Here is a 6,437-nt window from a genome sequence, read left to right on the forward strand (position 1 = left end):
TTAAGTAGAACGTGTTGTCTATATTTATTTAAATTGCGCATTTTGATGTGACGTCACATTTCTCAACCCCCCCACCTCGTCACACATCGTCACAAATGTCTGACCCCCCCCCCAAGGTGTGTGACGTCATTTATGGACGGCCCCGTTCCTCGTCCCACGTGTTTTAAATCGCTCACGAATTGGCGAAAAAAAACATCTTAATATGTAGAGAACTGCAGAGCAATTGTTTAGTAGCGCCAGAGCAAAACCTGTCAGGCTGCCTCCCAGATCGTGTCTGCGGTTCCCACTCAGCGGCGATTATGAGAGTTGCAATTTGCACGGACGACCCCGCTATAGTACAGTGTAACATTAATAATCAGATTCATTTTTATTAAATCCTTTATATTAAGTTCACTTGCTTGCTTTCTTGCGCGCTTACGACCGTACAAATCTTTCGGTCGTTTTTTAACCCACTTCCCGTGATCCAATCGAGCTGACATTTTGCACACAGACTCGTTGTGCGTGACAATTTATTTTCGTGAAAAAAATTTCCCAAAATTTTACACTTTTTATGAAAAAATAAATTATATTTCATTACCAATTGTTTAATGGTGGCAGGCATTCATCTGACCCATAGGTGGCAGCCATCTCAAGCCAGAGGATGAGAGGACTCTAGCCGCCACGCATATAAAGGATTTATAGTGAAAAACTTTGTTTTTACGGGTTAATTTTTGTAACTTTTTGTTAGATTGGATCCACGCCGGCCCAGGGAATCTTCGGGATGTTGTGATGGGACACGGGGGGCGTTGTTCAAGTTCATGTATTAGGTGTAGCCCTGTGAGCCATTCGGCTCTTGAATCGGGTGCAACCGCAACGAACAAAAAAAACATGAACAAGAAAACATCTTAAAGTGAATATGTGACTAAGTGCAAACAGAAAATCCAAGAAAAGACAGCAAAATATTGCAGGAAAAACACCGTACACCAACGCTGTGTGCAAAAATCCCAGTGGGATGCAAGTCAAACAACAACCACAAGACAACTTAGATTAAGGCCATCAGTCTAACTCCGTACTACAACAAACAAACATGGCTAAACCAATTAAACTCTTCTAAATCACCAAAATAAAGCCATGAAAGCAATGAAACAGTGATCATAGGAACTGTGACGGAATTTTCACAATAAACGACATCAACAACATGTACTACCAAAACCCTGCAGCCATAGCTGGCTGCATGAGTCACTCCACAACAGCAGCAGGAGCATTAATCGGAGTATTATAATTTTGGGACAGAGGGCGTTATGATGGGAGCGGGGAACTCCCCCCACTCGATCTTGCCCCTCGCCTCCACCCACACCACCGTTGCGGAACGATGGTGAATGAGTCCGTGTTAATTGGTGGTCATTTCGCATTGCCCTGGCAGGTGGCCTCGGTCACCAAGACACAACGAACGTCCTTGTTAAGTTTGCTTATTTGCTTTTCTGGAGGCTACTCCCCAGTGGTGTAGTAACTACATCATCAGTGGCGTAATAACTACATCATCAATGGCGTAGTAACTACACTATCAGTGGTGTAGTAACTACATTATCAGTGGTGTAGTAACTACATTATCAGTGGCGTAGTAACTACATTATCAGTGACGTAGTAACTACATTATAAGTGGCGTAGTAACTACATTATCAGTGGTGTAGTAACTACATTATCAGTGGCGTAGTAACTACATTATCAGTGGTGTAGTAACTACATTATAAGTGGCGTAGTAACTACATTACCAGTGGCGTAGTGACTACATTATCAGTGGCGTAGTAACTACATTATCAGTGGCGTAGTAACTACATTATCAGTGGCATAGTAACTACATTATCAATGGTGTAGTAACTACATTATCAGTGGCATAGTGACTACATTATCAGTGGTGTAGTGACTACATTATCAGTGGTGTAGTAAGTACATTATCAGTGGCATAGTAACTACATTATCAGTGGCATAGTAACTACATTATCAGTGGCGTAGTAACTACATTATCAGTGGTGTAGTGACTACATTATTAGTGGTGTAGTAACTACATTATCAGTGGTGTAGTAACTACATTGCCAGTGGTGTAGTGATTACATTATCAGTGGTGTAGTAACGTCATTATCAGTGGCGTAGTAACTACATTATCAGTGGTGTAGTAACTACATTATCAGTGGCGTAGTAACTACATTATCAGTGGCATAGTGACTACATTATCAGTGGTGTAGTAACTACACTATCAGTGGTGTAGTAACTATATTATCAGTGGCGTAGAAGCTACATTATCAGTGGCGTAGTAACTACATTATCAGTGGCGTAGTAGCTACATTATCGGTGGCGTAGTAGCAACATTATCAGTGGCGTAATAGCTACATTATCAGTGGTGTAGTAACTACATTATCAGTGGCGTAGTAGCTACATTATCAGTGGCGTAGTAGCTACATTATCATACATTAAAGCATTTGAAGCAGCAAGCACAATTCAGAACCATACTAAACCCTTTTAAGCAATAACGTTTGGTAAATTGTAATACATGTGCAGTATCGTCTGTGCGTGCGGGTGGTGTGCATCGCACACACAGTCAGCCGGAGATGAGGTGGTTGCAGGGGGCACCGCTCCTTTCTTATTGTTGTTGTTGCCGAGCTCACGCCACCACACGACCCCGTTGCCACACGACCCGTCCCAGACACGAGCCTGTCCGCGTTGCACCGATGGCGTCGACCGAGACAGCCAACAACTGTCCGGCCGCGCAATGATCGGGCGACGGCGGCGACGACGACAGCGACGACGAGACAAGTCCATATTTTTAGGTTTTTTCGGTAAAGTCACGTAGGTAAAACATTAAAATTAATAAAAGTAAAATAAAATAAAAATAAAAATCACGACGTTTCGGAGGCAACACAAGGTTCCACCTGAAGACGGAAGCTTGTGTTGCCTCCGAAACGTTGTGATTTTTATTTTTATTTTATTTTACTTTTATTAATTTTAATGTTTTACCTACGTGACCTTACCGAAAAAACCTAAGAATATGAATCCTTGCAGTCACGAAAGCTTAAAATCTAGAGACAAGTCCACTTCCAGAACCGGCAGCCAGGAGCTCTCGCTCTCCGCTGCTTTTATTCCCCTCGGCGCGGCTTGGCTCCGCCCTAGCCGCGCCTCCCTTCTCGAACCATCTAGAGCAGTGGTCCCCAACCTTTTTGGCACCAGGGACCAGTTTCGTGGAAGACAATTTTTTCACGGACCAGGGTGGGGGGGGGGGGGTTCATCATTGGGTCGTTCCACCTTTTCAAAGAAGCTCTCCAGCGACGTTTTATTTCTACTGATTGTGGCTACTGGGGGTTAGCAGCTTGTGGGCTTACCAAAACTGCGACTGAGACAAGTGCGTAGTGCGGGAAAAAGAGGCGGGGACGGAAGTGGTAAATAAAAAAATGGGCGGCCCACGCGCGGACTAAACTAAGTGTCGGATTCTGACTTCTCATAAGGAGCGCGCAACCTAGATCCCTCGCATGCGCAGTTTACAGTCGGGTTTGCGCTCCTATGAGAATCTAATGCCGCCGCTGATCTGACAAGAGGCGGAGCTCAGACGGTAGTGCGAGCGATGGGGAGCGGCTGTCAATACAGATGATGAAGCTTCATCTGTCAATACAGAAGCTTCATCTGTCATGACAGATGATGATGCTTCATCATCTGTCAATACAGATGATGAAGCTTCATCTGTCAATACAGATGACGAAGCTTCGCTCGCTCGCCCACCGCTCACCTCCTGCTGTGCGGCCCGGTTCCTAACAGGCCACGGACCGGTCACGGTCCACGGCCCGGGGGTTGGGGACCCCTGCTCCAGAGGGTTCCAGGGGCTTCCACACGAGGTCTATAATGACCCTTGCCCCAGTTCCTCCGCCCTGCCGGCACATCCGCGTATATGCTCAGCGGCGTGTGCGCTAAGTGACCACCTGCAGTTGCTGCTGCTGTTCAACAGTCAGCGCTATGTCATTACATCACCCCCCTCCATTAAAAAAACAGCCGTCCCGGCTGTTAACACAGCAGCAGCAACCGGCGGCAAGCAAGGAACCAAGGAACCTAAATGACAAAAAAACCCAAAATCCCTCACAATCCCGTTACAATCGCAACATCTCCCGCATCAATAACACGTACCACTGCTCCACAGTGCCACCGATAACAACCCAATACTTACTTACATGGCGTCGTGAACCGGTGACTCCCTCACAGCCCCCCATGCACGAATCGGCGACACCCCATACACACGAGGCATCCACAAATTCACAAATCGGTGACTCTCTCACAGCCCCCCATCCGCAAATCGGCGAATCCGCTAACACACACGTGACACCTAGTCTCAAAAGGTGTTAGACCAAAGCACGCCAAAAGGCGTCATCTGGTCTAACACCGTAGAGGTTAGTCAGTTTAACACGTAGGCTTTCGCGACTCAAATTGTAAATGTTGTGGCTTCAACACACCGGTGGGCTAAAGCAGTGAACTATTTGTATTTTGTCAATGTGACACTTTTTTACTGATTGGCCGTGTCGGGTGGTGGAGGGTTACGACACATTTATAAATAACGCGATCTAAACCCAAAAACGTTGATTATGTGGTCTAACACCGTTTGAGTCTCGGCTCCAAAGAAAGCTGTTTCTGGTGTGGACCAATCAGTTTCAAAGACAATGCAAATATTATCAGAGTGTTTTTTTTGTTTTCATTCTGACCACAAGTATTGTGGTTAATGCAGACATGATTCCTTGTAAAAAGGTTTCAGTTTGGTGTTTTAACATCTTAACACAACTGTTTTGTTGCCAGAAAAAATGGGAAAACCTATTCTTATATTTTGGTACTGGCAAAGGAGGCCCCATGATGTAACATTGTAATTGTTTATTCTTTAAATTAACATATTTCTTTTACATAACTATTAATATTTACATTTATATTATTCTTCTTTGAGATGAGATTTTAAAAACTCGATCGAGAACCCTGAATTAATTGAGGCGACAAAACATTAATAATTGATGAATGCTCAAATATTACACCTGCGAATCTGAATTTAATACGGTCCTTAATTTATTTCAAAAGATAATTCACGGATGCATGATTTAATGTTTATAATGGAAGCCAATTTGAACATTTGTTAAAAAACATGTAATAACCATTTCTGATGTGTTAAAATAAATAAAATAAGCCGATGTGTCGTGCCTTTCAGGACAACCTGTATGGGTTTAAAGTTTTACATGGCCCTGGCCTACAGCCTAGTGGTATGTTAAGGTAGAACAGTTTAAAATGTACCTATCATTTTGTTTATTGTTGCGACACGTTTGAGTTTGTTTCGGTAACGTAATTAAACATTTGCAATCACCACCTATCACTGTTGAAAAAAATAAAGTGTGTGTGTGTTTGTAAGAGACAGCTTGTATTGATGTAAGACTTTAAAATAAAATTAATAAAAATTAGTTCCCATACCGGGAATTGAACCCGGGCCGCCTGGGTGAAAACCAGGAATCCTAACCACTAGACCATATGGGAAGGTAACAGCTTCAGTACATACAAGCCTTACATAGCCACCGTTGTCTACCCAATTCGCGTGGTTGCACGGATACGATTATTTTGTAGAAAAATAAAATTCATCTTCTTGGTTCTTTCGGTAAAGTCACATGACTTTACCGAAAGAACCAAGAAGATGAATCCCTGCAGTCACGAAAGCTTTAAATCGAAAAATAAAATTGTTAAAACGGCCACGTATGAATATGCCAGATGTCGTTAAGATACACGTTGACAAACGTGTACGTTTACAAACGTGTATTATAAATGTAAAAAAAAATGATTGGCGATGCTGTTGCTGATTTGGTAATGGGGCACAAGCAGAATTAATGAATAATTTGAAATAACTAAACGCACTCGTAACTACGTGGCCTTAAAAGAAAACAATAGAGGAATGGCGACGTTTCTGGCAATAGCCGCTCTTCGTTGCACATGCGAGAAATGCTGACAAGAAATGCCAATGCCCAACACGTTGCCTATATGATACACACACATGCTTTTTTCGTTTAAGGTTGCAGTGATATGCAATTGTTGTATAGAGTGACCCTTTATAGGGCGGTATTTTCCGAGTGCGTACGTGGCAGTTTCCGTAGTGTAGTGGTTATCACGTTCGCCTCACACGCGAAAGGTCCCCGGTTCGAAACCGGGCGGAAACATTTTTTGATTTTATTTTATTTAACATTTTATTTTACATTTACCAAAACATTTTTAAAACCTCTTTTTAAAAACCTTTTCCAATAAACAAAACATTTAAATATACGTGTATCACATTATGCGAAGCGTTTATTTATTTCTCAACTAAACCGTCTTGCGATTGGCTTCATATACGACACCGGTCTCTCAGCTGAGCATCTGGGGGGTATAGCTCAGTGGTAGAGCATTTGACTGCAGATCAAGAG

At 43.0% G+C, this 6,437-nt stretch overlaps 2 non-coding genes across 2 annotated transcripts; one reads left to right on the forward strand and one right to left on the reverse strand.

The window, feature by feature from the left end:
- Nucleotides 1–5,451: 5,451 nt before the first annotated feature.
- On the reverse strand, nt 5,452–5,523 carry TRNAE-UUC (transfer RNA glutamic acid (anticodon UUC)). The gene has a single exon. It is a non-coding gene; the product is annotated as a tRNA-Glu (tRNA).
- A 598-nt stretch (nt 5,524–6,121) lies between these two features.
- TRNAV-CAC (transfer RNA valine (anticodon CAC)) lies at nt 6,122–6,194 on the forward strand. The gene has a single exon. It is a non-coding gene; the product is annotated as a tRNA-Val (tRNA).
- The last annotated feature ends 243 nt before the right edge of the window (nt 6,195–6,437 follow it).

Source organism: Lethenteron reissneri, chromosome 56 (genome assembly GCF_015708825.2).
Source record: "Lethenteron reissneri isolate LAM-NWPU_2019-01 chromosome 56, ASM1570882v1, whole genome shotgun sequence".
Lineage (NCBI taxonomy): Eukaryota > Metazoa > Chordata > Hyperoartia > Petromyzontiformes > Petromyzontidae > Lethenteron > Lethenteron reissneri.